Source organism: Rhinoderma darwinii (assembly GCF_050947455.1).
Source record: "Rhinoderma darwinii isolate aRhiDar2 chromosome 1 unlocalized genomic scaffold, aRhiDar2.hap1 SUPER_1_unloc_5, whole genome shotgun sequence".
NCBI lineage: Eukaryota > Metazoa > Chordata > Amphibia > Anura > Rhinodermatidae > Rhinoderma > Rhinoderma darwinii.
In genome coordinates this window covers 139,227-165,960 of record NW_027461669.1, presented here as the reverse complement: position 1 = coordinate 165,960, position 26,734 = coordinate 139,227, and the positions used below count along the sequence as shown (strand labels likewise).

General features: G+C 41.7%; 84 pseudogenes; all 84 read right to left on the bottom strand.

The window, feature by feature from the left end:
- Window positions 1-42: 42 nt before the first annotated feature.
- LOC142673322 (5S ribosomal RNA) lies at window positions 43-161 on the bottom strand (annotated as a pseudogene).
- A 253-nt stretch (window positions 162-414) lies between these two features.
- Window positions 415-533, bottom strand: LOC142673446 (5S ribosomal RNA; annotated as a pseudogene).
- Window positions 534-600: 67 nt separating this feature from the next.
- Window positions 601-719, bottom strand: LOC142674612 (5S ribosomal RNA; annotated as a pseudogene).
- Window positions 720-786: 67 nt separating this feature from the next.
- LOC142673256 (5S ribosomal RNA) lies at window positions 787-905 on the bottom strand (annotated as a pseudogene).
- Window positions 906-972: 67 nt separating this feature from the next.
- Window positions 973-1,091, bottom strand: LOC142673355 (5S ribosomal RNA; annotated as a pseudogene).
- A 67-nt stretch (window positions 1,092-1,158) lies between these two features.
- Window positions 1,159-1,277, bottom strand: LOC142673400 (5S ribosomal RNA; annotated as a pseudogene).
- A 67-nt stretch (window positions 1,278-1,344) lies between these two features.
- LOC142673415 (5S ribosomal RNA) lies at window positions 1,345-1,463 on the bottom strand (annotated as a pseudogene).
- A 67-nt stretch (window positions 1,464-1,530) lies between these two features.
- Window positions 1,531-1,649, bottom strand: LOC142674221 (5S ribosomal RNA; annotated as a pseudogene).
- A 439-nt stretch (window positions 1,650-2,088) lies between these two features.
- Window positions 2,089-2,207, bottom strand: LOC142674329 (5S ribosomal RNA; annotated as a pseudogene).
- Window positions 2,208-2,274: 67 nt separating this feature from the next.
- LOC142673831 (5S ribosomal RNA) lies at window positions 2,275-2,393 on the bottom strand (annotated as a pseudogene).
- Window positions 2,394-2,460: 67 nt separating this feature from the next.
- LOC142674096 (5S ribosomal RNA) lies at window positions 2,461-2,579 on the bottom strand (annotated as a pseudogene).
- Window positions 2,580-2,646: 67 nt separating this feature from the next.
- Window positions 2,647-2,765, bottom strand: LOC142674392 (5S ribosomal RNA; annotated as a pseudogene).
- Window positions 2,766-2,829: 64 nt separating this feature from the next.
- LOC142673559 (5S ribosomal RNA) lies at window positions 2,830-2,948 on the bottom strand (annotated as a pseudogene).
- A 67-nt stretch (window positions 2,949-3,015) lies between these two features.
- On the bottom strand, window positions 3,016-3,134 carry LOC142674155 (5S ribosomal RNA; annotated as a pseudogene).
- A 67-nt stretch (window positions 3,135-3,201) lies between these two features.
- Window positions 3,202-3,320, bottom strand: LOC142673563 (5S ribosomal RNA; annotated as a pseudogene).
- A 67-nt stretch (window positions 3,321-3,387) lies between these two features.
- Window positions 3,388-3,506, bottom strand: LOC142674071 (5S ribosomal RNA; annotated as a pseudogene).
- Window positions 3,507-3,573: 67 nt separating this feature from the next.
- Window positions 3,574-3,692, bottom strand: LOC142673829 (5S ribosomal RNA; annotated as a pseudogene).
- A 67-nt stretch (window positions 3,693-3,759) lies between these two features.
- LOC142673548 (5S ribosomal RNA) lies at window positions 3,760-3,878 on the bottom strand (annotated as a pseudogene).
- A 67-nt stretch (window positions 3,879-3,945) lies between these two features.
- On the bottom strand, window positions 3,946-4,064 carry LOC142673551 (5S ribosomal RNA; annotated as a pseudogene).
- Window positions 4,065-4,131: 67 nt separating this feature from the next.
- On the bottom strand, window positions 4,132-4,250 carry LOC142674072 (5S ribosomal RNA; annotated as a pseudogene).
- A 67-nt stretch (window positions 4,251-4,317) lies between these two features.
- Window positions 4,318-4,436, bottom strand: LOC142673830 (5S ribosomal RNA; annotated as a pseudogene).
- A 67-nt stretch (window positions 4,437-4,503) lies between these two features.
- Window positions 4,504-4,622, bottom strand: LOC142674094 (5S ribosomal RNA; annotated as a pseudogene).
- A 67-nt stretch (window positions 4,623-4,689) lies between these two features.
- On the bottom strand, window positions 4,690-4,808 carry LOC142674446 (5S ribosomal RNA; annotated as a pseudogene).
- A 253-nt stretch (window positions 4,809-5,061) lies between these two features.
- On the bottom strand, window positions 5,062-5,180 carry LOC142673225 (5S ribosomal RNA; annotated as a pseudogene).
- Window positions 5,181-5,247: 67 nt separating this feature from the next.
- LOC142674395 (5S ribosomal RNA) lies at window positions 5,248-5,366 on the bottom strand (annotated as a pseudogene).
- Window positions 5,367-5,619: 253 nt separating this feature from the next.
- LOC142673427 (5S ribosomal RNA) lies at window positions 5,620-5,738 on the bottom strand (annotated as a pseudogene).
- Window positions 5,739-5,805: 67 nt separating this feature from the next.
- On the bottom strand, window positions 5,806-5,924 carry LOC142673243 (5S ribosomal RNA; annotated as a pseudogene).
- A 67-nt stretch (window positions 5,925-5,991) lies between these two features.
- On the bottom strand, window positions 5,992-6,110 carry LOC142673727 (5S ribosomal RNA; annotated as a pseudogene).
- A 67-nt stretch (window positions 6,111-6,177) lies between these two features.
- On the bottom strand, window positions 6,178-6,296 carry LOC142673348 (5S ribosomal RNA; annotated as a pseudogene).
- A 67-nt stretch (window positions 6,297-6,363) lies between these two features.
- LOC142673264 (5S ribosomal RNA) lies at window positions 6,364-6,482 on the bottom strand (annotated as a pseudogene).
- Window positions 6,483-6,735: 253 nt separating this feature from the next.
- Window positions 6,736-6,854, bottom strand: LOC142674334 (5S ribosomal RNA; annotated as a pseudogene).
- Window positions 6,855-6,921: 67 nt separating this feature from the next.
- LOC142673500 (5S ribosomal RNA) lies at window positions 6,922-7,040 on the bottom strand (annotated as a pseudogene).
- Window positions 7,041-7,107: 67 nt separating this feature from the next.
- On the bottom strand, window positions 7,108-7,226 carry LOC142673445 (5S ribosomal RNA; annotated as a pseudogene).
- A 67-nt stretch (window positions 7,227-7,293) lies between these two features.
- Window positions 7,294-7,412, bottom strand: LOC142674332 (5S ribosomal RNA; annotated as a pseudogene).
- A 67-nt stretch (window positions 7,413-7,479) lies between these two features.
- Window positions 7,480-7,598, bottom strand: LOC142673499 (5S ribosomal RNA; annotated as a pseudogene).
- A 67-nt stretch (window positions 7,599-7,665) lies between these two features.
- LOC142673309 (5S ribosomal RNA) lies at window positions 7,666-7,784 on the bottom strand (annotated as a pseudogene).
- Window positions 7,785-7,851: 67 nt separating this feature from the next.
- On the bottom strand, window positions 7,852-7,970 carry LOC142673244 (5S ribosomal RNA; annotated as a pseudogene).
- A 67-nt stretch (window positions 7,971-8,037) lies between these two features.
- On the bottom strand, window positions 8,038-8,156 carry LOC142673651 (5S ribosomal RNA; annotated as a pseudogene).
- A 67-nt stretch (window positions 8,157-8,223) lies between these two features.
- On the bottom strand, window positions 8,224-8,342 carry LOC142673542 (5S ribosomal RNA; annotated as a pseudogene).
- A 253-nt stretch (window positions 8,343-8,595) lies between these two features.
- LOC142673363 (5S ribosomal RNA) lies at window positions 8,596-8,714 on the bottom strand (annotated as a pseudogene).
- A 67-nt stretch (window positions 8,715-8,781) lies between these two features.
- LOC142673473 (5S ribosomal RNA) lies at window positions 8,782-8,900 on the bottom strand (annotated as a pseudogene).
- A 67-nt stretch (window positions 8,901-8,967) lies between these two features.
- LOC142673822 (5S ribosomal RNA) lies at window positions 8,968-9,086 on the bottom strand (annotated as a pseudogene).
- Window positions 9,087-9,153: 67 nt separating this feature from the next.
- On the bottom strand, window positions 9,154-9,272 carry LOC142673308 (5S ribosomal RNA; annotated as a pseudogene).
- Window positions 9,273-9,339: 67 nt separating this feature from the next.
- On the bottom strand, window positions 9,340-9,458 carry LOC142673267 (5S ribosomal RNA; annotated as a pseudogene).
- A 67-nt stretch (window positions 9,459-9,525) lies between these two features.
- Window positions 9,526-9,644, bottom strand: LOC142673418 (5S ribosomal RNA; annotated as a pseudogene).
- A 67-nt stretch (window positions 9,645-9,711) lies between these two features.
- On the bottom strand, window positions 9,712-9,830 carry LOC142673848 (5S ribosomal RNA; annotated as a pseudogene).
- A 67-nt stretch (window positions 9,831-9,897) lies between these two features.
- On the bottom strand, window positions 9,898-10,016 carry LOC142674076 (5S ribosomal RNA; annotated as a pseudogene).
- A 439-nt stretch (window positions 10,017-10,455) lies between these two features.
- Window positions 10,456-10,574, bottom strand: LOC142674579 (5S ribosomal RNA; annotated as a pseudogene).
- A 67-nt stretch (window positions 10,575-10,641) lies between these two features.
- Window positions 10,642-10,760, bottom strand: LOC142674320 (5S ribosomal RNA; annotated as a pseudogene).
- Window positions 10,761-11,013: 253 nt separating this feature from the next.
- LOC142674637 (5S ribosomal RNA) lies at window positions 11,014-11,132 on the bottom strand (annotated as a pseudogene).
- Window positions 11,133-11,199: 67 nt separating this feature from the next.
- Window positions 11,200-11,318, bottom strand: LOC142673325 (5S ribosomal RNA; annotated as a pseudogene).
- A 253-nt stretch (window positions 11,319-11,571) lies between these two features.
- LOC142673306 (5S ribosomal RNA) lies at window positions 11,572-11,690 on the bottom strand (annotated as a pseudogene).
- Window positions 11,691-11,757: 67 nt separating this feature from the next.
- LOC142674316 (5S ribosomal RNA) lies at window positions 11,758-11,876 on the bottom strand (annotated as a pseudogene).
- Window positions 11,877-11,943: 67 nt separating this feature from the next.
- Window positions 11,944-12,062, bottom strand: LOC142674380 (5S ribosomal RNA; annotated as a pseudogene).
- A 67-nt stretch (window positions 12,063-12,129) lies between these two features.
- On the bottom strand, window positions 12,130-12,248 carry LOC142673927 (5S ribosomal RNA; annotated as a pseudogene).
- A 67-nt stretch (window positions 12,249-12,315) lies between these two features.
- LOC142674169 (5S ribosomal RNA) lies at window positions 12,316-12,435 on the bottom strand (annotated as a pseudogene).
- A 67-nt stretch (window positions 12,436-12,502) lies between these two features.
- Window positions 12,503-12,621, bottom strand: LOC142673396 (5S ribosomal RNA; annotated as a pseudogene).
- A 253-nt stretch (window positions 12,622-12,874) lies between these two features.
- LOC142673426 (5S ribosomal RNA) lies at window positions 12,875-12,993 on the bottom strand (annotated as a pseudogene).
- A 67-nt stretch (window positions 12,994-13,060) lies between these two features.
- On the bottom strand, window positions 13,061-13,179 carry LOC142673242 (5S ribosomal RNA; annotated as a pseudogene).
- Window positions 13,180-13,246: 67 nt separating this feature from the next.
- LOC142673725 (5S ribosomal RNA) lies at window positions 13,247-13,365 on the bottom strand (annotated as a pseudogene).
- A 253-nt stretch (window positions 13,366-13,618) lies between these two features.
- LOC142674479 (5S ribosomal RNA) lies at window positions 13,619-13,737 on the bottom strand (annotated as a pseudogene).
- A 439-nt stretch (window positions 13,738-14,176) lies between these two features.
- Window positions 14,177-14,295, bottom strand: LOC142673231 (5S ribosomal RNA; annotated as a pseudogene).
- A 67-nt stretch (window positions 14,296-14,362) lies between these two features.
- On the bottom strand, window positions 14,363-14,481 carry LOC142673343 (5S ribosomal RNA; annotated as a pseudogene).
- Window positions 14,482-14,548: 67 nt separating this feature from the next.
- Window positions 14,549-14,667, bottom strand: LOC142674571 (5S ribosomal RNA; annotated as a pseudogene).
- A 67-nt stretch (window positions 14,668-14,734) lies between these two features.
- On the bottom strand, window positions 14,735-14,853 carry LOC142673658 (5S ribosomal RNA; annotated as a pseudogene).
- Window positions 14,854-14,920: 67 nt separating this feature from the next.
- LOC142673530 (5S ribosomal RNA) lies at window positions 14,921-15,039 on the bottom strand (annotated as a pseudogene).
- A 253-nt stretch (window positions 15,040-15,292) lies between these two features.
- On the bottom strand, window positions 15,293-15,411 carry LOC142674064 (5S ribosomal RNA; annotated as a pseudogene).
- Window positions 15,412-15,478: 67 nt separating this feature from the next.
- Window positions 15,479-15,597, bottom strand: LOC142674250 (5S ribosomal RNA; annotated as a pseudogene).
- Window positions 15,598-15,664: 67 nt separating this feature from the next.
- LOC142673305 (5S ribosomal RNA) lies at window positions 15,665-15,783 on the bottom strand (annotated as a pseudogene).
- A 254-nt stretch (window positions 15,784-16,037) lies between these two features.
- LOC142674621 (5S ribosomal RNA) lies at window positions 16,038-16,156 on the bottom strand (annotated as a pseudogene).
- Window positions 16,157-16,223: 67 nt separating this feature from the next.
- Window positions 16,224-16,342, bottom strand: LOC142674585 (5S ribosomal RNA; annotated as a pseudogene).
- A 4,990-nt stretch (window positions 16,343-21,332) lies between these two features.
- On the bottom strand, window positions 21,333-21,451 carry LOC142673287 (5S ribosomal RNA; annotated as a pseudogene).
- A 67-nt stretch (window positions 21,452-21,518) lies between these two features.
- On the bottom strand, window positions 21,519-21,637 carry LOC142674137 (5S ribosomal RNA; annotated as a pseudogene).
- A 67-nt stretch (window positions 21,638-21,704) lies between these two features.
- LOC142673609 (5S ribosomal RNA) lies at window positions 21,705-21,823 on the bottom strand (annotated as a pseudogene).
- Window positions 21,824-21,890: 67 nt separating this feature from the next.
- LOC142674363 (5S ribosomal RNA) lies at window positions 21,891-22,009 on the bottom strand (annotated as a pseudogene).
- Window positions 22,010-22,262: 253 nt separating this feature from the next.
- Window positions 22,263-22,381, bottom strand: LOC142674550 (5S ribosomal RNA; annotated as a pseudogene).
- A 67-nt stretch (window positions 22,382-22,448) lies between these two features.
- Window positions 22,449-22,567, bottom strand: LOC142674281 (5S ribosomal RNA; annotated as a pseudogene).
- Window positions 22,568-22,634: 67 nt separating this feature from the next.
- LOC142673617 (5S ribosomal RNA) lies at window positions 22,635-22,753 on the bottom strand (annotated as a pseudogene).
- Window positions 22,754-22,820: 67 nt separating this feature from the next.
- On the bottom strand, window positions 22,821-22,939 carry LOC142674095 (5S ribosomal RNA; annotated as a pseudogene).
- A 1,421-nt stretch (window positions 22,940-24,360) lies between these two features.
- On the bottom strand, window positions 24,361-24,479 carry LOC142673804 (5S ribosomal RNA; annotated as a pseudogene).
- A 67-nt stretch (window positions 24,480-24,546) lies between these two features.
- LOC142673802 (5S ribosomal RNA) lies at window positions 24,547-24,665 on the bottom strand (annotated as a pseudogene).
- A 67-nt stretch (window positions 24,666-24,732) lies between these two features.
- On the bottom strand, window positions 24,733-24,851 carry LOC142673503 (5S ribosomal RNA; annotated as a pseudogene).
- A 67-nt stretch (window positions 24,852-24,918) lies between these two features.
- LOC142674619 (5S ribosomal RNA) lies at window positions 24,919-25,037 on the bottom strand (annotated as a pseudogene).
- A 67-nt stretch (window positions 25,038-25,104) lies between these two features.
- On the bottom strand, window positions 25,105-25,223 carry LOC142674584 (5S ribosomal RNA; annotated as a pseudogene).
- Between the last annotated feature and the right edge of the window lie 1,511 nt (window positions 25,224-26,734).

The following is a 26,734-nucleotide window of genomic DNA, read 5'->3' as shown; positions in this document are numbered from 1 at the left end:
TTTTAATCGATTGTGAAACAAAATCTAAACGACATAATAAAAAGTCAACAGCACCACGGATTCCCAGACAGTCTCCCACACTGGTACTAGCGAGGCCTTAAGCTGTGTAACTTCTGCGATCTGCCGAGAGCAGGGACATTCAGCTTAGAATTGCCATTGACATTAAATGCTTTAATCCATAGTCCTTTTTAATCTATTGTGAAACAAAATCTAAACGACATAATAAAAAGTCAACCGCACCACGGATTCCCAGACAGTCTCCCACACTGGTACTAGGGAGGCGTTAAGCTGTGTAATTTCTGCGATTTAACGAGAGCAGGCACATTCAGCTTAGAATGGCCATTAACATTAAATGCTTTAATCCATAGTCCTTTTTAATCGATTGTGAAACAAAATCTAAACGACATAATAAAAAGTCAACCGCACCACGGATTCCCAGACAGTCTCCCACACTGGTACTAGCGAGGCCTTAAGCTGTGTAACTTCTGCGATCTGACGAGAGTAGGCACATTCAGCTTAGAATGGCCATTGACATTAAAAGCCTTAATCCATAGTCCTATTTAATCTATTGTGAAACAAAATCTAAACAACATAATAAAAAGTCAACCGCACCACGGATTCCCAGACAGTCTCCCACACTAGTACTAGCGAGGCCTTAAGCTGTGTAACTTCTGCGATCTGACGAGAGCAGGCACATTCAGCTTAGAATGGCCATTGACATTAAATGCTTTAATCCATAGTCCTTTTTAATCGATTGTGAAACAAAATCTAAACGACATAATAAAAAGTCAACCGCACCACGGATTCCCAGACAGTCTCCCACAATGGTACTAGCGAGGCCTTAAGCTGTGTAACTTCTGCGTTCTGACGAGAGCAGGCACATTCAGCTTAGAATGGCCATTGACGTTAAATGCTTTAATCCATAGTCCTATTTAATCTATTGTGAAACAAAATCTAAACGACATAATAAAAAGTCAACCGCACCACGGATTCCCAGACAGTCTCCCACACTGGTACTAGCGAGGCCTTAAGCTGTGTAATTTCTGCGATCTGACGAGAGCAGGCACATTCAGCTTAGAATGGCCATTGACATTAAAAGCTTTAATCCATAGTCCTTTTTAATCGATTGTGAAACAAAATCTAAACGACATAATAAAAATTCAACCGCACCACGGATTCCCAGACAGTCTCCCACACTGGTACTAGCGAGGCCTTAAGCTGTGTAACTTCTGCGATCTGACGAGAGCAGGGACATTCAGCTTAGAATGGCCATTGACATTAAATGCTTTAATCCATAGTCCTTTTTAATCGATTGTGAAACAAAATCTAAACGACATAATAAAAATTCAACCGCACCACGGATTCCCAGACAGTCTCCCACACTGGTACTAGCGAGGCCTTAAGCTGTGTAAATTCTGCGATCTGACGAGAGCAGGCACATTCAGCTTAGAATGGCAATTGACGTTAAACATTTTAATCCATAGTCCTATTTAATCTATTGTGAAACAAAATCTAAACGACATAATAAAAAGTCAACCGCACCACGGATTCCCAGACAGTCACCCACACTGGTACTAGCGAGGCGTTAAGCTGTGTAACTTCTGCGCTCTAACGAGAGCAGGCACATTCAGCATAGAATGGCCATTGACATTAAATGCTTTAATCCATAGTCCTTTTTAATCGATTGTGAAACAAAATCTAAACGACATAATAAAAAGTCAACCGCACCACGGATTCCAAGACAGTCTCGCACACTGGTACTAGCGAGGCCTTAAGCTGTGTAACTTCTGCGATCTGACGAGAGAAGGCACATTCAGCTTAGAATGGCCATTGACATTAAAAGCCTTAATCCATAGTCCTATTTAATCTATTGTGAAACAAAATCTAAACAACATAATAAAAATTCAACCGCTCCACGCATTCTCAGACAGTCTCCCACACTGGTACCAGCGAGGCCTTAAGCTGTGTAACTTCTGTGATCTGACGAGAGCAGGGACATTCAGCTTAGAATGGCCATTGACATTAAAGGCTTTAATCCATAGTCCTTTTTAATCGATTGTGAAACAAAATCTAAACGACATAATAAAAAGTCAACCGCACCACGGATTCCCAGACAGTCTCCCACTCTGGTACTAGCGAGGCCTTAAGCTGTGTAACTTCTGCGATCTGACGAGAGCAGGGACGTTCAGCTTAGAATGGCCATTGACATTAAATGCTTTAATCCATAGTCCTTTTTAATCGATTGCGAAACAAAATCTAAACGACATAATAAAAATTCAACCTCACCACGGATTCCCAGACAGTCTCCCACACTGGTACTAGCGAGGCCTTAAGCTGTGTAACTTCTGCGATCTGACGAGAGCAGGCACATTCAGCTTAGAATGGCCATTGACGTTAAATGCTTTAATCCATAGTCCTATTTAATCTATTGTGAAACAAAATCTAAACGAAATAATAAAAAGTCAACCGCACCACGGATTCCCAGACAGTCTCCCACACTGGTACTAGCGAGGCGTTAAGCTGTTTAACTTCTGCGATCTAACGAGAGCATGCACATTCATCTTAGAATGGCCATTGACATTAAATGCTTTAATCCATAGTCCTTTTTAATCGATTGTGAAACAAAATCTAAACGACATAATAAAAAGTCAACCGCACCACGGATTCCCAGACAGTCTCCCACACTGGTACTAGCGAGGCCTTAAGCTGTGTAACTTCTGCGATCTGATGAGAGCAGGCACATTCAGCTTAGAATGGCCATTGACATTAAAAGCCTTAATCCATAGTCCTATTTAATCTATTGTGAAACAAAATCTAAACATAATAAAAAGTCAACCGCACCACAGATTCCCAGACAGTCTTCCACACTGGTACTAGCGAGGCCTTAAGCTATGTAACTTCTGCGTTCTGACGAGAGCAGGCACATTCAGCTTAGAATGGCCATTGACATTAAATGCTTTAATCCATAGTCCTTTTTAATCGATTGTGAAACAAAATCTAAACGACATAATAAAAAGTTAACCGCACCACGGATTCCCAGACAGTCTCCCACACTGGTACTAGCGAGGCGTTAAGCTGTGTAACTTCTGCGATCTAACGAGAGCAGGCACATTCAGCTTAGAATGGCCATTGACATTAAATGCTTTAATCCATAGTCCTTTTTAATCGATTGTGAAACAAAATCTAAACGACATAATAAAAAGTCAACCGCACCACGGATTCCCAGACAGTCTCCCACACTGGTACTAGCGAGGCCTTAAGCTGTGTAACTTCTGCGATCTGACGAGAGCAGGCACATTCAGCTTAGAATGGCCATTGACATTAAATGCTTTAATCCATAGTCCTTTTTAATCGATTGTGAAACAAAATCTAAACGACATAATAAAAATTCAACCACTCCACGGATTCCCAGACAGTCTCCCACACTGGTACTAGCGAGGCCTTAAGCTGTGTAACTTCTGCGATCTGACGAGAGCAGGGACATTCAGCTTAGAATGGCCATTGACATTAAATGCTTTAATCCATAGTCCTTTTTAATCGATTGCGAAACAAAATCTAAACGACATAATAAAAATTCAACCTCACCACGGATTCCCAGACAGTCTCCCACACTGGTACTAGCGAGGCCTTAAGCTGTGTAACTTCTGCGATCTGACGAGAGCAGGCACATTCAGCTTAGAATGGCCATTGACGTTAAATGTTTTAATCCATAGTCCTATTTAATCTATTGTGAAACAAAATCTAAACGAAATAATAAAAAGTCAACCGCACCACGGATTCCCAGACAGTCTCCCACACTGGTACTAGCGAGGCGTTAAGCTGTTTAACTTCTGCGATCTAACGAGAGCAGGCACATTCCGCTTAGAATGGCCATTGACATTAAATGCTTTAATCCATAGTCCTTTTTAATCGATTGTGAAACAAAATCTAAACGACATAATAAAAAGTCAACCGCACCACGGATTCCCAGACAGTCTCCCACACTGGTACTAGCGAGGCCTTAAGCTGTGTAACTTCTGCGATCTGACGAGAGCAGGCACATTCAGCTTAGAATGGCCATTGACATTAAATGCTTTAATCCATAGTCCTTTTTAATCGATTGTGAAACAAAATCTAAACGACATAATAAAAATTCAACCACTCCACGGATTCCCAGACAGTCTCCCACACTGGTACTAGCGAGGCCTTAAGCTGTGTAACTTCTGCGATCTGACGAGAGCAGGGACATTCAGCTTAGAATGGCCATTGACATTAAATGCTTTAATCCATAGTCCTTTTTAATCGATTGCGAAACAAAATCTAAACGACATAATAAAAATTCAACCTCACCACGGATTCCCAGACAGTCTCCCACACTGGTACTAGCGAGGCCTTAAGCTGTGTAACTTCTGCGATCTGACGAGAGCAGGCACATTCAGCTTAGAATGGCCATTGACGTTAAATGTTTTAATCCATAGTCCTATTTAATCTATTGTGAAACAAAATCTAAACGAAATAATAAAAAGTCAACCGCACCACGGATTCCCAGACAGTCTCCCACACTGGTACTAGCGAGGCGTTAAGCTGTTTAACTTCTGCGATCTAACGAGAGCATGCACATTCATCTTAGAATGGCCATTGACATTAAATGCTTTAATCCATAGTCCTTTTTAATCGATTGTGAAACAAAATCTAAACGACATAATAAAAAGTCAACCGCACCACGGATTCCCAGACAGTCTCCCACACTGGTACTAGCGAGGCCTTAAGCTATGTAACTTCTGCGTTCTGACGAGAGCAGGCACATTCAGCTTAGAATGGCCATTGACATTAAATGCTTTAATCCATAGTCCTTTTTAATCGATTGTGAAACAAAATCTAAACGACATAATAAAAAGTTAACCGCACCACGGATTCCCAGACAGTCTCCCACACTGGTACTAGCGAGGCGTTAAGCTGTGTAACTTCTGCGAACTAACGAGAGCAGGCACATTCAGCTTAGAATGGCCATTGACATTAAATGCTTTAATCCATAGTCCTTTTTAATCGATTGTGAAACAAAATCTAAACGACATAATAAAAATTCAACCGCACCACGGATTCCCAGACAGTCTCCCACACTGGTACTAGCGAGGCCTTAAGCTGTGTAACTTCTGCGATCTGACGAGAGCAGGCACATTCAGCTTAGAATGGCCATTGACATTAAATGCTTTAATCCATAGTCCTTTTTAATCGATTGTGAAACAAAATCTAAACGACATAATAAAAAGTCAACCGCACCACGGATTCCCAGACAGTCTCCCACACTGGTACTAGCGAGGCCTTAAGCTGTGTAACTTCTGCGATCTGACGAGAGCAGGGACATTCAGCTTAGAATGGCCATTGACATTAAATGCTTTAATCCATAGTCCTTTTTAATCGATTGTGAAACAAAATCTAAACGACATAATAAAAATTCAACCACTCCACGGATTCCCAGACAGTCTCCCACACTGGTACTAGCGAGGCCTTAAGCTGTGTAACTTCTGCAATCTGACGAGAGCAGGCAGATTCAGCTTAGAATGGCCATTGACGTTAAATGCTTTAATCCATAGTCCTATTTAATCTATTGTGAAACAAAATCTAAACGACATAATAAAAAGTCAACCGCACCACGGATTCCCAGACAGTCACCCACACTGGTACTAGCGAGGCGTTAAGCTGTGTAATTTCTGCGATCTGACGAGAGCAGGCACATTCAGCTTAGAATGGCCATTGACATTAAAAGCCTTAATCCATAGTCCTATTTAATATATTGTGAAACAAAATCTAAACAACATAATAAAAAGTCAACCGCACCACACATTCCCAGACAGTCTCCCACACTGGTACCAGCGAGGCCTTAAGCTGTGTAACTTCTGCGTTCGGACGAGAGCAGGCACATTCAGCTTAGAATGGCCATTGACGTTAACTGCTTTAATCCATAGTCCTATTTAATCTATTGTGAAACAAAATCTAAACGACATAATAAAAAGTCAACCGCACCACGGATTCCCAGACAGTCTCCCACACTGGTACTAGCGAGGCGTTAAGCTGTGTAACTTCTGCGATCTAACGAGAGCAGGCACATTCAGCTTAGAATGGCCATTGACTTTAAATGCTTTAATCCATAGTCCTTTTTAATCGATTGTGAAACAAAATCTAAACGACATAATAAAAAGTCAACCGCACCACGGATTCCCAGACAGTCTCCCACACTGGTACTAGCGAGGCCTTAAGCTGTGTAACTTCTGCGATCTGACGAGAGCAGGCACATTCAGCTTAGAATGGACATTGACATTAAATGCTTTAATCCATAGTTCTTTTTAATCGATTGTGAAACAAAATCTAAACGACATAATAAAAAGTCAACAGCACCACGGATTCCCAGACAGTCTCCCACACTGGTACTAGCGAGGCCTTAAGCTGTGTAACTTCTGCGATCCGCCGAGAGCAGGGACATTCAGCTTAGAATGGCCATTGACATTAAATGCTTTAATCCATAGTCCTTTTTAATCGATTGTGAAACAAAATCTAAACAACATAATAAAAATTAAACCGCACAACGGATTCCGAGACAGTCTCCCACACTGGTACTAGCGAGGCCTTAAGCTGGGTAACTTCTGCGATCTGACGAGAGAAGGCACATTCAGCTTAGAATGGCCATTGACGTTAAATGATTTAATCCATAGTCCTATTTAATCTATTGTGAAACAAAATCTAAACAACATAATAAAAAGTCAACGGCACCACGGATTCCCAGACAGTCTCCCACACTGGTACTAGCGAGGCCTTAAGCTGTGTAACTTCTGCGATCTGACAAGAGCAGGGACATTCAGCTTAGAATGGCCATTGACATTAAAGGCTTTAATCCATAGTCCTTTTTAATCGATTGTGAAACAAAATCTAAACGACATAATAAAAATTCAACCACACCACGGATTCCCAGACAGTCTCCCACACTGGTACTAGCGAGGCCTTAAGCTGTGTAACTTCTGCGATCTGACGAGAGCAGGCACATTCAGCTTAGAATGGCCATTGACATTAAATGCTTTAATCCATAGTCCTTTTTAATCGATTGTGAAACAAAATCTAAACGACATAATAAAAAGTCAACCGCACCACGGATTCCCAGACAGTCTCCCACACTGGTACTAGCGAGGCCTTAAGCTGTGTAACTTCTGCGATCTGACGAGAGTAGGCACATTCAGCTTAGAATGGCCATTGACATTAAAAGCCTTAATCCATAGTCCTATTTAATCTATTGTGAAACAAAATCTAAACAACATAATAAAAAGTCAACGGCACCACGGATTCCCAGACAGTCTCCCACACTGGTACTAGCGAGGCCTTAAGCTGTGTAACTTCTGCGATCTGACAAGAGCAGGGACATTCAGCTTAGAATGGCCATTGACATTAAAGGCTTTAATCCATAGTCCTTTTTAATCGATTGTGAAACAAAATCTAAACGACATAATAAAAATTCAACCACACCACGGATTCCCAGACAGTCTCCCACACTGGTACTAGCGAGGCCTTAAGCTGTGTAACTTCTGCGATCTGACGAGAGCAGGCACATTCAGCTTAGAATGGCCATTGACATTAAATGCTTTAATCCATAGTCCTTTTTAATCTATTGTGAAACAAAATCTAAACGACATAATAAAAAGTCAACCGCACCACGGATTCCCAGACAGTCTCCCACACTGGTACTAGCGAGGCCTTAAGCTGTGTAACTTCTGCGATCTGACAAGAGCAGGCACATTCAGCTTAGAATGGCCATTGACATTAAATGCTTTAATCCATAGTCCTTTTTAATCGATTGTGAAACAAAATCTAAACGACATAATAAAAAGTCAACCGCACCACGGATTCCCAGACAGTCTCCCACAATGGTACTAGCGAGGCCTTAAGCTGTGTAACTTCTGCGTTCTGACGAGAGCAGGCACATTCAGCTTAGAATGGCCATTGACGTTAAATGCTTTAATCCATAGTCCTATTTAATCTATTGTGAAACAAAATCTAAACGACATAATAAAAAGTCAACCGCACCACGGATTCCCAGACAGTCTCCCACACTGGTACTAGCGAGGCCTTAAGCTGTGTCATTTCTGCGATTTGACGAGAGCAGGCACATTCAGCTTAGAATGGCCATTGACATTAAACGCTTTAATCCATAGTCCTTTTTAATCGATTGTGAAACAAAATCTAAACGACATAATGAAAAGTCAACCGCACCACGGATTCCCAGACAGTCTCCCACACCGGTACTAGCGAGGCCTTAAGCTGTGTAACTTCTGCGATCTGACGAGAGCAGGCACATTCAGCTTAGAATGGCAATGTACGTTAAATGTTTTAATCCATAGTCCTATTTAATCTATTGTGAAACAAAATCTAAACGACATAATAAAAAGTCAACCGCACCACGGATTCCCAGACAGTCACCCACACTGGTACTAGCGAGGCGTTAAGCTGTGTAACTTCTGCGATCTAACGAGAGGAGGCACATTCAGCTTAGAATGGCCATTGACATTAAATGCTTTAATCCATAGTCCTTTTTAATCGATTGTGAAACAAAATCTAAACGACATAATAAAAAGTCAACCGCACCACGGATTCCCAGACAGTCTCCCACACTGGTACTAGCGAGGCCTTAAGCTGTGTAACTTCTGCGATCTGACGAGAGCAGGGACATTCAGTTTAGAATGGCCATTGACATTAAATGCTTTAATCCATAGTCCTTTTTAATCGATTGTGAAACAAAATCTAAACGACATAATAAAAATTCAACCGCACCACGGATTCCCAGACAGTCTCCCACACTGGTACTAGCGAGGCCTTAAGCAGTGTAACTTCTGCGTTCTGACGAGAGCAGGCACATTCAGCTTAGAATGGCCATTGACATTAAAAGCCTTAATCCATAGTCCTATTTAATCTACTGTGAAACAAAATCGAAACAACATAATAAAAAGTCAACCGCACCACGGATTCCCAGACAGTCTCCCACACTGGTACTAGCGAGGCCTTAAGCTGTGTAACTTCTGCGATCTGACAAGAGCAGGCACATTCCGCTTAGAATGGCCATTGACATTAAATGCTTTAATCCATAGTCCTTTTTAATCTATTGTGAAACAAAATCTAAACGACATAATAAAAAGTCAACCGCACCACGGATTCCCAGACAGTCTCCCACACTGGTACTAGCGAGGCCTTAAGCTGTGTAACTTCTGCGATCTGACAAGAGCAGGCACATTCAGCTTAGAATGGCCATTGACATTAAATGCTTTAATCCATAGTCCTTTTTAATCGATTGTGAAACAAAATCTAAACGACATAATAAAAAGGCAACCGCACCACGGATTCCCAGACAGTCTCCCACACTGGTACTAGCGAGGCCTTAAGCTGTGTAACTTCTGCGATCTGACGAGAGCAGGGACATTCAGCTTAGAATGGCCATTGACATTAAATGCTTTAATCCATAGTCCTTTTTAATCGATTGTGAAACAAAATCTAAACGACATAATAAAAATTCAACCGCACCACGGATTCCCAGACAGTCTCCCACACTGGTACTAGCGAGGCCTTAAGCTGTGTAAATTCTGCGATCTGACGAGAGCAGGCACATTCAGCTTAGAATGGCAATTGACGTTAAATGTTTTAATCCATAGTCCTATTTAATCTATTGTGAAACAAAATCTAAACGACATAATAAAAAGTCAACCGCACCACGGATTCCCAGACAGTCACCCACACTGGTACTAGCGAGGCGTTAAGCTGTGTAACTTCTGCGCTCTAACGAGAGCAGGCACATTCAGCTTAGAATGGCCATTGACATTAGATGCTTTAATCCATAGTCCTTTTTAATCGATTGTGAAACAAAATCTAAACGACATAATAAAAAGTCAACCGCACCACGGATTCCCAGACAGTCTCCCACACTGGTACTAGCGAGGCCTTAAGCTGTGTAACTTCTGCGATCTGACGAGAGCAGGCACATTCAGCTTAGAATGGCCATTGACATTAAAAGCCTTAATCCATAGTCCTATTTAATCTATTATGAAACAAAATCTAAACAACATAATAAAAAGTCAACCGCTCCACGCATTCCCAGACAGTCTCCCACACTGGTACCAGCGAGGCCTTAAGCTGTGTAACTTCTGTGATCTGACGAGAGCAGGGACATTCAGCTTAGAATGGCCATTGACATTAAAGGCTTTAATCCATAGTCCTTTTTAATCGATTGTGAAACAAAATCTAAACGACATAATAAAAACTCAACCGCACCACGGATTCCCAGACAGTCTCCCACACTGGTACTAGCGAGGCCTTAAGGTGTGTAACTTCTGCGATCTGACGAGAGCAGGCACATTCAGCTTAGAATGGACATTGACATTAAAAGCCTTAATCCATAGTCCTATTTAATCTATTGTGAAACAAAATCTAAACAACATAATAAAAAGTCAACCGCACCACGGATTCCCAGACAGTCTCCCACCCTGGTACTAGCGAGGACTTAAGCTATGTAACTTCTGCGTTCTGACGAGAGCAGGCACATTCAGCTTAGAATGGCCATTGACGTTAAATGCTTTAATCCATAGTCCTTTTTAATCGATTGTGAAACAAAATCTAAACGACATAATAAAAAGTCAACTGCACCACGGATTCCCAGACAGTCTCCCACACTGGTACTAGCGAGGCCTTAAGCTGTGTAACTTCTGCGATCTGACGAGAGCAGGCACATTCAGCTTAGAATGGCCATTGACATTAAATGCTTTAATCCATAGTCCTTTTTAATCGATTGTGAAACAAAATCTAAACGACATAATAAAAATTCAACCGCACAACGGATTCCGAGACAGTCTCCCACACTGGTACTAGCGAGGCCTTAAGCTGGGTAACTTCTGCGATCTGACGAGAGCAGGCACATTCAGCTTAGAATGGCCATTGACATTAAAAGCTTTAATCCATAGTCCTTTTTAATCGATTGTGAAACAAAATCTAAACGACATAATAAAAAGTCAACCGCACCACGGATTCCCAGACAGTCTCCCACGCTAGTACTAGCGAGGCCTTAAGCTGTGTAACTTCTGCGATCTGACGAGAGCAGGCACATTCAGCTTAGAATGGCCATTGACATTAAATGCATTAATCCATAGTCCTTTTTATTCGATTGTGAAACAAAATCTAAACGACATAATAAAAAGTCAACCGTACCACGGATTCCCAGACAGTCTCCCACACTAGTACTAGCGAGGCCTTAAGCTGTGTAACTTCTGCGTTCTGACGAGAGCAGGCACATTCAGCTTAGAATGGCCATTTACATTAAATGCATTAATCCATAGTCCTATTTAATCTATTGTGAAACAAAATCTAAACGACATAATAAAAACTCAACCGCACCACGGATTTCCAGACAGTCACCCACACTGGTACTAGCGAGGCGTTAAGCTGTGTAACTTCTGCGATCTAACGAGAGCAGGCACATTCAGCTTAGAATGGCCATTGACATTAAATGCTTTAATCCATAGTCCTTTTTAATCGATTGTGAAACAAAATCTAAACGACATAATAAAAAGTCAACCGCACCACGGATTCCCAGACAGTCTCCCACACTGGTACTAGTGAGGCCTTAAGCTGTGTAACTTCTGCGTTCTGACGAGAGCAGGCACATTCAGCTTAGAATGGCCATTGACATTAAATGCTTTAATCCATAGTCCTTTTTAATCTATTGTGAAACAAAATCTAAACGACATAATAAAAAGTCAACCGCACCACGGATTCCCAGACAGTCTCCCACTCTGGTACTAGCGAGGCCTTAAGCTGTGTAACTTCTGCGATCTGACGAGAGCAGGGACATTCAGCTTAGAATGGCCATTGACATTAAATGCTTTAATCCATAGTCCTTTTTAATCGATTGTGAAACAAAATCTAAACGACATAATAAAAAGTCAACCGCACCACGGATTCCCAGACAGTCTCCCACACTGGTACTAGCGAGGCCTTAAGCTGTGTAACTTCTGCGATCTGATGAGAGCAGGCACATTCAGCTTAGAATGGCCATTGACATTAAAAGCCTTAATCCATAGTCCTATTTAATCTATTGTGAAACAAAATCTAAGCAACATAATAAAAAGTCAACCGCACCACAGACTCCCAGACAGCCTTCCACACTGGTACTAGTGAGGCCTTAAGCTATGTAACTTCTGCGTTCTGACGAGAGCAGGCACATTCAGCTTAGAATGGCCATTGACATTAAATGTTTTAATCCATAGTCCTTTTTAATCGATTGTGAAACAAAATCTAAACGACATAATAAAAAGTTAACCGCACCACGGATTCCCAGACAGTCTCCCACACTGGTACTAGCCGAGGCGTTAAGCTGTTTAACTTCTGCGATCTAACGAGAGCAGGCACATTCAGCTTAGAATGGCCATTGACATTAAATGCTTTAATCCATAGTCCTTTTTAATCGATTGTGAAACAAAATCTAAACGACATAATAAAAAGTCAACCGCACCACGGATTCCCAGACAGTCTCCCACACTGGTACTAGCGAGGCCTTAAGCTGTGTAACTTCTGCAATCTGACGAGAGCAGGGACATTCAGCTTAGAATGGCCATTGACATTAAATGCTTTAATCCATAGTCCTTTTTAATCGATTGTGAAACAAAATCTAAACGACATAATAAAAATTCAACCACTCCACGGATTCCCAGACAGTCTCCCACACTGGTACTAGCGAGGCCTTAAGCTGTGTAACTTCTGCAATCTGACGAGAGCAGGCAGATTCAGCTTAGAATGGCCATTGACGTTAAATGCTTTAATCCATAGTCCTATTTAATCTATTGTGAAACAAAATCTAAACGACATAATAAAAAGTCAACCGCACCACGGATTCCCAGACAGTCACCCACACTGGTACTAGCGAGGCGTTAAGCTGTGTAATTTCTGCGATCTGACGAGAGCAGGCACATTCAGCTTAGAATGGCCATTGACATTAAAAGCCTTAATCCATAGTCCTATTTAATATATTGTGAAACAAAATCTAAACAACATAATAAAAAGTCAACCGCACCACACATTCCCAGACAGTCTCCCACACTGGTACCAGCGAGGCCTTAAGCTGTGTAACTTCTGCGTTCGGACGAGAGCAGGCACATTCAGCTTAGAATGGCCATTGACGTTAACTGCTTTAATCCATAGTCCTATTTAATCTATTGTGAAACAAAATCTAAACGACATAATAAAAAGTCAACCGCACCACGGATTCCCAGACAGTCTCCCACACTGGTACTAGCGAGGCGTTAAGCTGTGTAACTTCTGCGATCTAACGAGAGCAGGCACATTCAGCTTAGAATGGCCATTGACTTTAAATGCTTTAATCCATAGTCCTTTTTAATCGATTGTGAAACAAAATCTAAACGACATAATAAAAAGTCAACCGCACCACGGATTCCCAGACAGTCTCCCACACTGGTACTAGCGAGGCCTTAAGCTGTGTAACTTCTGCGATCTGACGAGACCAGCCACATTCAGCTTAGAATGGACATTGACATTATATGCTTTAATCCATAGTCCTTTTTAATCGATTGTGAAACAAAATCTAAACGACATAATAAAAAGTCAACAGCACCACGGATTCCCAGACAGTCTCCCACACTGGTACTAGCGAGGCCTTAAGCTGTGTAACTTCTGCGATCTGCCGAGAGCAGGGACATTCAGCTTAGAATGGCCATTGACATTAAATGCTTTAATCCATAGTCCTTTTTAATCGATTGTGAAACAAAATCTAAACGACATAATAAAAATTCAACCGCACAACGGATTCCGAGACAGTCTCCCACACTGGTACTAGCGAGGCCTTAAGCTGGGTAACTTCTGCGATCTGACGAGAGCAGGCACATTCAGCTTAGAATGGCCATTGACGTTAAATGATTTAATCCATAGTCCTATTTAATCTATTGTGAAACAAAATCTAAACGACATAATAAAAAGTCAACCGCACCACGGATTCCCAGACAGTCTCCCACACTGGTACTAGGGAGGCGTTAAGCTGTGTAATTTCTGCGATTTAACGAGAGCAGGCACATTCAGCTTAGAATGGCCATTAACATTAAATGCTTTAATCCATAGTCCTTTTTAATCGATTGTGAAACAAAATCTAAACGACATAATAAAAAGTCAACCGCACCACGGATTCCCAGACAGTCTCCCACAATGGTACTAGCGAGGCCTTAAGCTGTGTAACTTCTGCGTTCTGACGAGAGCAGGCACATTCAGCTTAGAATGGCCATTGACGTTAAATGCTTTAATCCATAGTCCTATTTAATCTATTGTGAAACAAAATCTAAACGACATAATAAAAAGTCAACCGCACCACGGATTCCCAGACAGTCTCCCACACTGGTACTAGCGAGGCCTTAAGCTGTGTAATTTCTGCGATCTGACGAGAGCAGGCACATTCAGCTTAGAATGGCCATTGACATTAAATGCTTTAATCCATAGTCCTTTTTAATCGATTGTGAAACAAAATCTAAACTACATAATAAAAAGGCAACCGCACCACGGATTCCCAGACAGTCTCCCACACTGGTACTAGCGAGGCCTTAAGCTGTGTAACTTCTGCGATCTGACGAGAGCAGGCACATTCAGCTTAGAATGGCCATTGACATTAAATGCTTTAATCCATAGTCCTTTTTAATCGATTGTGAAACAAAATCTAAACGACATAATGAAAAGTCAACCGCACCACGGATTCCCAGACAGTCTCCCACACTGGTACTAGGGAGGCCTTAAGCTGTGTAACTTCTGCGATCTGACGAGAACAGGGACATTCAGCTTAGAATGGCCATTGACATTAAATGCTTTAATCCATAGTCCTTTTTAATCGATTGTGAAACAAAATCTAAACGACATAATAAAAATTCAACCGCACCACGGATTCCCAGACAGTCTCCCACACTGGTACTAGCGAGGCCTTAAGCTGTGTAACTTCTGCGATCTGACGAGAGCAGGCACATTCAGTTTAGAATGGCAATTGACGTTAAATGTTTTAATCCATAGTCCTATTTAATCTATTGTGAAACAAAATCTAAACGACATAATAAAAAGTCAACCGCACCACGGATTCCCAGACAGTCACCCACACTGGTACTAGCGAGGCGTTAAGCTGTGTAACTTCTGCGATCTAACGAGAGGAGGCACATTCAGCTTAGAATGGCCATTGACATTAAATGCTTTAATCCATAGTCCTTTTTAATCGATTGTGAAACAAAATCTAAACGACATAATAAAAAGTCAACCGCACCACGGATTCCCAGACAGTCTCCCACACTGGTACTAGCGAGGCCTTAAGCTGTGTAACTTCTGCGATCTGACGAGAGCAGGCACATTCAGCTTAGAATGGCCATTGACATTAAAAGCCTTAATCCATAGTCCTATTTAATCTATTGTGAAACAAAATCTAAACAACATAATAAAAAGTCAACGGCACCACGGATTCCCAGACAGTCTCCCACACTGGTACTAGCGAGGCCTTAAGCTGTGTAACTTCTGCGTTCTGACGAGAGCAGGCACATTCAGCTTAGAATGGCCATTGACATTAAAAGCCTTAATCCATAGTCCTATTTAATCTACTGTGAAACAAAATCGAAACAACATAATAAAAAGTCAACCGCACCACGGATTCCCAGACAGTCTCCCACACTGGTACTAGCGAGGCCTTAAGCTGTGTAACTTCTGCGATCTGACAAGAGCAGGCACATTCAGCTTAGAATGGCCATTGACATTAAATGCTTTAATCCATAGTCCTTTTTAATCTATTGTGAAACAAAATCTAAACGACATAATAAAAAGTCAACCGCACCACGGATTCCCAGACAGTCTCCCACACTGGTACTAGCGAGGCCTTAAGCTGTGTAACTTCTGCGATTCTGACAAGAGCAGGCACATTCAGCTTAGAATGGCCATTGCCATTAAATGCTTTAATCCATAGTCCTTTTTAATCGATTGTGAAACAAAATCTAAACGACATAATAAAAAGTCAACCGCACCACGGATTCCCAGACAGTCTCCCACACTGGTACTAGCGAGGCCTTTAGCTGTGTAACTTCTGCGATCTGACGAGAGCAGGGACATTCAGCTTAGAATGGCCATTGACATTAAATGCTTTAATCCATAGTCCTTTTTAATCGATTGTGAAACAAAATCTAAACGACATAATAAAAATTCAACCGCACCACGGATTCCCAGACAGTCTCCCACACTGGTACTAGCGAGGCCTTAAGCTGTGTAACTTCTGCGATCTGACGAGAGCAGGCACATTCAGCTTAGAATGGCAATTGACGTTAAATGTTTTAATCCATAGTCCTATTTAATCTATTGTGAAACAAAATCTAAACGAAATAATAAAAAGTCAACCGCACCACGGATTCCCAGACAGTCTCCCACACTGGTACTAGCGAGGCGTTAAGCTGTTTAACTTCTGCGATCTAACGAGAGAATGCACATTCAGCTTAGAATGGCCATTGACATTAAATGCTTTAACCCCTTCCCGCTCCTTGACGTACTATTACGTCATGGCAGCTGTATCGTTCGCGCTCCATGCCGTAATAGTACGTCTCGGGAGTAACGGCCGTTTCGGCCGTCCTCCCGACACATACAGGAGCTGTGACGCTGCTGTCTTGTTCAGCAGCTGTCACAGCTCCTACAGCGGGGACCGATCGCTGTGTCCCCGCTGATTAACCCCTTAAAAGCCGCGTTCTATAGAGATCGCGGCTTTTTAGGGGTTAAGCTGCCATCGCCGGCCTGCTACGCGATAGCGGCCGGCGATGGTGACTATGGCAACCGGACACCAAACAATGGCGTCCGGCTATGCCATAGACGGAAGCCTAGTGGGTCCTGACAACGTCAGGACCCACTATGCTTGTTGTCAGTGAGTAGCTGACTGTTCTAATACACTGCACTACGCATGTAGTGCAGTGTATTAGAATAGCGATCAGGGCCTCCTGCCCTCATGTCCCCTAGTGGGACAAAGTAATAAAGTAAAAAAAAAGTTAAAAAAAGATGTGTAAAAATAAGAAAATAAAAGTTTTAAAAGTAATAAAAGTAAAAGTCCCACTTTTTCCCTTATCAGGCCTTTATTATTAATAAAAATATATAAACAAACAAATAAACTATACATAATTGGTATTGCCGCGTCCGTAACGGCCTGAACTACAAAAATATTTTGTTATTTATCCCGCACGGTGAACGCCGTAAAAAAAAATATTAATAAACCGTACCACAATCACAATTGTTTGGTCACTTCACCTCCCAAAAAATGGAATAAAAAGAGATCAAAAAGTCGCATGTACCGAAAAATGGTACTGATGGAAAATACAGTTCGTTACGCAAAAAATAAGTCCTCGCACGGCTTTATTGATTGAAAAATAAAAACGTTATGGCTCTTAGAATAAAGTAACACAAAAAGTGAATGATTGTTTACAAAACGTACTTTATTGTGCAAACGCCATAGGACATAAAAAAAACTATAAACATCTGGTATCGCCGTGATCGTATCGCCCCGCAGAATAAAGTTAATATATCATTTATAGCGCACGGTGAACGCTGTAAAAAAAAAAGTATACAAAAACAATAGTACAATTGCTGTTTTTTAGGCACCACGCCACCTAAAAATGGAATAAAAACTGATCAAAAAGCCGCATGCACCCCATGAAAACTACAATGGATTCCTCAAGGGGTCTAGTTTCCAAATTGGGGTCACTTTTGGGGGGTTTCCAATGTTTTGGCACCACAAGACCTCTTCAAACCGGACATGGTGCCTAATAAAAACGAGGGCTCAAAATCCGCTAGGTGCTCCTTTGCTTCGGAGGCCGGTGCTTCAGTCCATTACCGCCCGAGGGCCACATGTGGGATATTTCTCTAAACTGCAGAATCTGGGCAATAAGTATTGAGTTGCGTTTCTCTGATAAATCCTTTTGTGTTATAAAAAAAATGGTATAAAAAGAGTAAATGTCACCTCTACTTTGCTCTAAATTTCTGTGAAACACCTAAAGGGTTCATAAACTTTCTAAATGCTGTTGTGAATACTTTGAGGGGTCTAGTTTCTAAAATGGGGTGTTTGATAGGGGTTTCTAATATATGGGCCCCTCAAAGCAACTTCAGAAATGAACTGGAACCTAAAAAAATAAATAAATGAGGCAATACTTCGCTTCTTACATTATACTGATAATGAGCCGTGCCCACTCCGAGATGACCCCAGTTTTGACCGTTTGTATAAACGGAGACCCCTATTAGACCGTTCCAGTGCCCGGTTTTCCCAAGCATACACCCCCGAGAAGTGTTTTTCTATTGATGAGTCCCTGGTACATTTTAAAGGGAGGGTTCAATTCCGCCAGTACCTGCCAGGTAAGAGGGCAAGGTATGGCGTGAAGATGTATAAGCTGCGAGAGTGCATCAGGGTATACCTACAGGTTTAGGATATATGAAGGAAAGGCCACCCCCAAACCAGACTGCATCCTGGACTACAATAGGTACATGGGAGGGATGGACTTGTCAAATCAAGTCCTGAAGCCCTACAGCGCCATGCGGTGAGGTATAAGAAGCTGGCCGGGCACATCATACAGATGGCTTTGTACAATGCGTATGTGCTACGTCGATGTGCAGGCCAGAGGGGAACTTTCCTGGAATTTCAAGATCTAATCTTTAGGGACCAGGAAGGGGGGGCGCATCGTACCAGGGCAACACTTTCCAGGAGAAGGTCCCCAAACCGGTGGAAAGGGAAAGAGTCAAAAGAGGTGCAGAGTCTGCTATAAGAGGGGGATAAGGAAGAACACAATATACCAATGTGACACGTGTCCCGAAAAACCAGGGCTCTGTATAAAAGATTGTTTTAAAATGTATCATACATCCCTTGATTTTCAATTTACCCTGATGCACTCCGCACAGCTTACCCCCCTCATCTTTCCCTTCTGAGCCCTGCCGTATGCCCAGGCAGCTGATAACAGCCACATGTAGGGTATTGTCGTACCCAGGAGAACCCACATTACAATTTAAGGGGTGTATATCTCCGGTGGCGCATGCTGGGCACACTATATTGGACACTGAAATGGCATATACATATATAAAATTGCAAATCTCACACTGCACCATCTGCTGCGCATTATCTTTTACACAGTACCTGTGGGGTCAAAATGCTCACTACACCTCTAGATGAATGTCTTAAGGGGTGTAGTTTTTAAAATGGGGTCACTTCTCGGGGGTTTCAACTGTACTGGTACCTCAGGGGCTTCTGCACACATGACTTAGCACCAGAAAAGCTCCAGTAGGCCAAATGGTGGTCCTTTCCTTCTGAGCCCTCCCATGGGCCCAAAGGGCAGTTTATCACCACAAATGGGGTATTGCCGCACTAAGGACAAATTGGGCAACAAAATGGGGTATGTTGTTCCTTGTGAAAATAAGAAATTTTGATCAAAAATGACATCTTATTGGAAAAAATATCATTTTTTTCATTTCACAGCCCAATTCAAATAGGTGCTGTGAAAAAACTGTGCGGTCAAAATGATAACAAAAACCATAAATGAATTCCTTGAGGGGTGTAGTTTCCAAAATGGGGTCACTTCTGGTGGGTTTCCATTGCTTTGATACCTCTGGGGCTCTGCAAATGCAACATGGCACCCGAAAACCAATCCAGCAAAATCTGGACTCCAACAAACACATAGCGCTCCTTTCCGTCTGAGCCCTCCCATGGGCCCAAACGGCAGTTTATCACCACAAATGGGGTATTGCCGCACTAAGGACAAATTGGGCAACAAAATGGGGTATGTTGTTCCCTGTGAAAATAAGAAATTTTGATCAAAAATGACATCTTATTGGAAAAAATATAATTTTTTTCATTTCACAGCCCAATTCAAATAGGTGCTGTGAAAAACCTGTGCGGTCAAAATGATAACAAAAACCATAAATGAATTCCTTGAGGGGTGTAGTTTCCAAAATGGGGTCACTTCTGGTGGGTTTCCATTGCTTTGATACCTCTGGGGCTCTGCAAATGCGACATGGCACCCGAAAACCAATCCAGCAAAATCTGGACTCCAACAAACACATAGCGCTCCTTTCCTTCTGAGCCCTCCCATGGGCCCAAAGGGCAGTTTATCACCACAAATGGGGTATTGCCGCACTAAGGACAAATTGGGCAACAAAATGGGGTATGTTGTTCCCTGTGAAAATAAGAAAATTTGATCAAAAATGACATTTTATTGGAAAAAATATCATTTTTTTCATTTCACAGCCCAATTCAAATAGGTGCTGTGAAAAAACTGTGCGGTCAAAATGATAACAAAAACCATAAATGAATTCCTTGAGGGGTGTAATTTCCAAAATGGGGTCACTTCTGGTGGGTTTCCATTGTTTTGATACCTCAACGCCTCTTCAAACCTGGCATGCTGCCTAAAATATATTCTAATAAAAAAGAGGCCTCAAAATGCACTAGGTGCTTCTTTGCTTCTAGGGCTTGTGTTTTAGTCCACGAGCGCAGTAGGGCCACATGTGGGACATTTCTAAAAACTGCAGAATCTGGACAATACATATTTAGTAGTGTTTCTCTGGTAAAACCTTCTCTGTTACTAAAAAAAAATTGAATAAAATTGAAATTCAGCAGAAAAAATGAAATTTGCAAATTTAATTTCCACTTTGCTTTAATTCCTGTGAAATGCCTGAAGGGTTAAAAAACTTTCTATATGCTGTTTTGAATACTTTGAGGGGTCTAGTTTTTAAAATGGGGTGTTTTATGGGGGTTTCTAACACATAGTCCCCTCAAATCCACTTCAGAACTGAACTGGCACCTTCAAAAAAAGGCTTTTGAAATTTTCTTAAGAATATGAGAAATTGCTGTTTATGTTCTAAGCCTTGTAACGTCCAAGAAAAATAAAAGAATGTTCAAAAAACGATGCCAATCAAAAGTAGACATATGGGAAATGTGAACTAGTAACTATTTTGGGTGGTATAACCGTCTGTTTTTCAAGCAGATGCATTTAAATTCTGAAAAATGCTATTTTTTGTAAATTTTCTCTAAATTTTGCAATTTTTCACAAATAAAGACTGAATATATCGACCAAATTTTACCACGAACATGAAGCCCAAAGTGTCACGAGAAAACAATCTCAGAATCGCTTGGATAGGTTTAAGCATTCCGACGTTATTACCACATAAAGTGAAATATGTCAGATTTGAAAAATGGGCTCTGAGCCTTAAGGCCCAAACTAGGCTGCGTCCTTAAGGGGTTAATCCATAGTCCTATTTAATCTATTGTGAAACAAAATCTAAACGACATAATAAAAAGTCAACCGCACCACGGATTCCCAGACAGTCACCCACACTGGTACTAGCGAGGCGTTAAGCTGTGTAACTTCTGCGATCTAACGAGAGCAGGCACATTCAGCTTAGTATGGCCATTGACATTAAATGCTTTAATCCATAGTCCTTTTTAATCATTTGTGAAACAAAATCTAAACGACATAATAAAAAGTCAACCGCACCACGGATTCCCAGACAGTCTCCCACACTGGTACTAGCGAGTGCTTAAGCTGTGTAACTTCTGCGATCTGACGAGAGCAGGCACATTCAGCTTAGAATGGCCATTGACGTTAAATGCTTTAATCCATAGTCCTTTTTAATCGATTGTGAAACAAAATCTAAACGACATAATAAGAAGTCAACTGCACCACGGATTCCCAGACAGTCTCCCACACTGGTACTAGCGAGGCCTTAAGCTGTGTAACTTCTGCAATCTGATGAGAGCAGGCACATTCAGCTTAGAATGGCCTTTGACATTAAATGCTTTAATCCATAGTCCTTTTTAATCGATTGTGAAACAAAATCTAAACGACATAATAAAAAGTCAACAGCACCACGGATTCCCAGACAGTCTCCCACACTGGTACTAGCGAGGCCTTAAGCTGTGTAACTTCTGCGATCTGTCGAGAGCAGGGACATTCAGCTTAGAATGGCCATTGACATTAAATGTTTTAATCCATAGTCCTTTTTAATCGATTGTGAAACAAAATCTAAACGACATAATAAAAATTCAACCGCAAAACGGATTCCGAGACAGTCTCCCACACTGGTACTAGCGAGGCCTTAAGCTGGGTAACTTCTGCGATCTGACGAGAGCAGGCACATTCAGCTTAGAATGGCCATTGACATTAAATGCTTTAATCCATACTCCTTTTTAATCGATTGTGAAACAAAATCTAAACGACATAATAAAAAGTCAACCGCACCACGTATTCCCAGACAGTCTCCCACAATAGTACTAGCGAGGCCTTAAGCTGTGTAACTTCTGCGATCTGACGAGAGCAGGCACATTCAGCTTAGAATGGCCATTGACATTAAATGCATTAATCCATAGTCCTTTTTATTCGATTGTGAAACAAAATCTAAACGACATAATAAAAAGTCAACCGCACCACGGATTCCCAGACAGTCTCCCACACTAGTACTAGCGAGGCCTTAAGCTGTGTAACTTCTGCGTTCTGACGAGAGCAGGCACATTCAGCTTAGAATGGCCATTGACGTTAAATGCTTTAATCCATAGTCCTATTTAATCTATTGTGAAACAAAATCTAAACAACATAATAAAAAGTCAACCGCACCACGGATTCCCAGACAGTCACCCACACTGGTACTAGCGAGGCGTTAAGCTGTGTAACTTCTGCGATCTAACGAGAGCAGGCACATTCAGCTTAGAATGGCCATTGACATTAAATGCTTTAATCCATAGTCCTTTTTAATCGATTGTGAAACAAAATCTAAACGACATAATAAATAGTCAACCGCACCACGGATTCCCAGACAGTCTCCCACACTGGTACTAGCGAGGCCTTAAGCTGTGTAACTTCTGCGTTCTGACGAGAGCAGGCACATTCAGCTTAGAATGGCAATTGACATTAAAAGCCTTAATCCATAGTCCTTTTTAACCCCTTAACGCCGAAGGACGGATATATCCGTCCTCAGCAGCTGCTAGTTCGCGCAGGAGGACGGATATATCCGTCCTGTGATCGCGCGGGTACTGACAGTTTACCCACGCGATCAGCGGCAGGAGCACGGCTGTTATACACAGCCTGGCTCCTGCTGCAACTGCCGGAATCGAAGCACGCGCCGATTCCGGCAGTTTAACCCATTAAATGCTGCTGTCAACAGTGACAGCGGCATTTAATGTGTTTGACAGAGGGGGGAACTCCCTCTGTCTCCCGATCGGCGCCCCCGCAAACAAATCGCGGGTCGCCGTCGGGTTTCCATGACAGCCGGGGGTCTAACAAAGACCCCCAGGTCTGTCTTCAGCATCTGCCTGTTAGGCGATGCCAGAGGCATGACCTAATAGGTTGCCTGTCAGTTTTACACTGACAGGCAATAATGCTTTGGTATACGAAGTATACCAAAGCATTATATATGCGATCGGCATATCGCATAGTGAAGTCCCCTGGTGGGACTAAAAAAAAAAAAGTAAAACCGTTAAATAAAGTTTGTGAAAAAAAAAATAAAAAAAATTACAGTCAAAGTCAAATAAAACTACTTTTTTGCCCCAAAAAGTGGTTTTATTTAATAAAACGGTCAAAACAAATCACACATACACATATATGGTATCCACGCGATCGTAACAACTTGACCAATAAAATGAACACATTAATTAAACCGCCGGATGAACGGCGTCCAAAGAAAACGCAAAAAACAACGGCAAAATTCTCTCTTTTCTCCCATTCCCCCCATAAAAAATAAAATAAAAGTTCATCTATAAGTCCTATGTACCCCAAAATAGTACTAATGAAAACTACACATTGTCCCACAAAAATCAATCCCACGTACGGCCACATCGATGGAAAAATAAAAAAATTACGCCTCTTGGAACGCGGCGATGCAAAAACAAGTAATTTTTTTCTAAAAGGGTTTTTATTGTGCAAACGTAGAAAAAACATATAAAACCTTTACACATTTGGTATCCCTGTAATCGTGCCGACCCATAGAATAAAGTTAACATGTTATTTACGCTGCATAGTAAACGGCGTAAATTTATAACGTGAAAATTAATGCTGGAATAGCTGCTTATTTTCAATTCTCTCCTAAAATAAAGTTAATAAAAGTTAATCAATATGTTATATGCATCTAAAAATGGTACAATTACAAAATACAACTCGTCCCGCAAAAAACAAGCCCTTATACGGCTATGTCGACGGAATAAAAAAAGAGTTACGACTCTTGGAATGCGACCGTGGAAAAACAAAAAATAATCCTTGGTCATTAACGTGCAAAATGGCCCGGTCATTAAGGGGTTAATCTACTGTGAAACAAAATCTAAACGACATAATAAAAAGTCAACCGCACCACGGATTCCCAGACAGTCTCCGACACTGGTACTAGCGAGGCCTTAAGCTGTGTAACTTCTGCGATCTGACAAGAGCAGGCACATTCAGCTTAGAATGGCCATTGACATTAAATGCTTTAATCCATAGTCCTTTTTAATCTATTGTGAAACAAAATCTAAACGACATAATAAAAAGTCAACCGCACCACGGATTCCCAGACAGTCTCCGACACTGGTACTAGCGAGGCCTTAAGCTGTGTAACTTCTGCGATCTGACAAGAGCAGGCACATTCAGCTTAGAATGGCCATTGACATTAAATGCTTTAATCCATAGTCCTTTTTAATCGATTGTGAAACAAAATCTAAACGACATAATAAAAAGGCAACCGCACCACGGATTCCCAGACAGTCTCCCACACTGGTACTATCGAGGCCTTAAGCTGCGTAACTTCTGCGATCTGACGAGAGCAGGGACATTGAGCTTAGAATGGCCATTGACATTAAATGCTTTAATCCATAGTCCTTTTTAATCGATTGTGAAACAAAATCTAAACGACATAATAAAAAGTCAACCGCACCACGGATTCCCAGACAGTCTCCCACACTGGTACTAGCGAGGCCTTTAGCTGTGTAACTTCTGCGATCTGACGAGAGCAGGGACATTCAGCTTAGAATGGCCATTGACATTAAATGCTTTAATCCATAGTCCTTTTTAATCGATTGTGAAACAAAATCTAAACGACATAATAAAAATTCAACCGCACCACGGATTCCCAGACAGTCTCCCACACTGGTACTAGCGAGGCCTTAAGCTGTGTAACTTCTGCGATCTGACGAGAGCAGGCACATTCAGCTTAGAATGGCAATTGACGTTAAATGTTTTAATCCATAGTCCTATTTAATCTATTGTGAAACAAAATCTAAACGAAATAATAAAAAGTCAACCGCACCACGGATTCCCAGACAGTCTCCCACACTGGTACTAGCGAGGCGTTAAGCTGTTTAACTTCTGCGATCTAACGAGAGAATGCACATTCAGCTTAGAATGGCCATTGACATTAAATGCTTTAACCCCTTCCCGCTCCTTGACGTACTATTACGTCATGGCAGCTGTATCGTTCGCGCTCCATGCCGTAATAGTACGTCTCGGGAGTAACGGCCGTTTCGGCCGTCCTCCCGACACATACAGGAGCTGTGACGCTGCTGTCTTGTTCAGCAGCTGTCACAGCTCCTACAGCGGGGACCGATCGCTGTGTCCCCGCTGATTAACCCCTTAAAAGCCGCGTTCTATAGAGATCGCGGCTTTTTAGGGGTTAAGCTGCCATCGCCGGCCTGCTACGCGATAGCGGCCGGCGATGGTGACTATGGCAACCGGACACCAAACAATGGCGTCCGGCTATGCCATAGACGGAAGCCTAGTGGGTCCTGACAACGTCAGGACCCACTATGCTTGTTGTCAGTGAGTAGCTGACAGTTCTAATACACTGCACTACGCATGTAGTGCAGTGTATTAGAATAGCGATCAGGGCCTCCTGCCCTCATGTCCCCTAGTGGGACAAAGTAATAAAGTAAAAAAAAAGTTAAAAAAAGATGTGTAAAAATAAGAAAATAAAAGTTTTAAAAGTAATAAAAGTAAAAGTCCCACTTTTTCCCTTATCAGGCCTTTATTATTAATAAAAATATATAAACAAACAAATAAACTATACATAATTGGTATCGCCGCGTCCGTAACGGCCTGAACTACAAAAATATTTTGTTATTTATCCCGCACGGTGAACGCCGTAAAAAAAAATATTAATAAACCGTACCACAATCACAATTGTTTGGTCACTTCACCTCCCAAAAAATGGAATAAAAAGAGATCAAAAAGTCGCATGTACCGAAAAATGGTACTGATGGAAAATACAGTTCGTTACGCAAAAAATAAGTCCTCGCACGGCTTTATTGATTGAAAAATAAAAACGTTATGGCTCTTAGAATAAAGTAACACAAAAAGTGAATGATTGTTTACAAAACGTACTTTATTGTGCAAACGCCATAGGACATAAAAAAAACTATAAACATCTGGTATCGCCGTGATCGTATCGCCCCGCAGAATAAAGTTAATATATCATTTATAGCGCACGGTGAACGCTGTAAAAAAAAAAGTATACAAAAACAATAGTACAATTGCTGTTTTTTAGGCACCACGCCACCTAAAAATGGAATAAAAACTGATCAAAAAGCCGCATGCACCCCATGAAAACTACAATGGATTCCTCAAGGGGTCTAGTTTCCAAATTGGGGTCACTTTTGGGGGGTTTCCAATGTTTTGGCACCACAAGACCTCTTCAAACCGGACATGGTGCCTAATAAAAACGAGGGCTCAAAATCCGCTAGGTG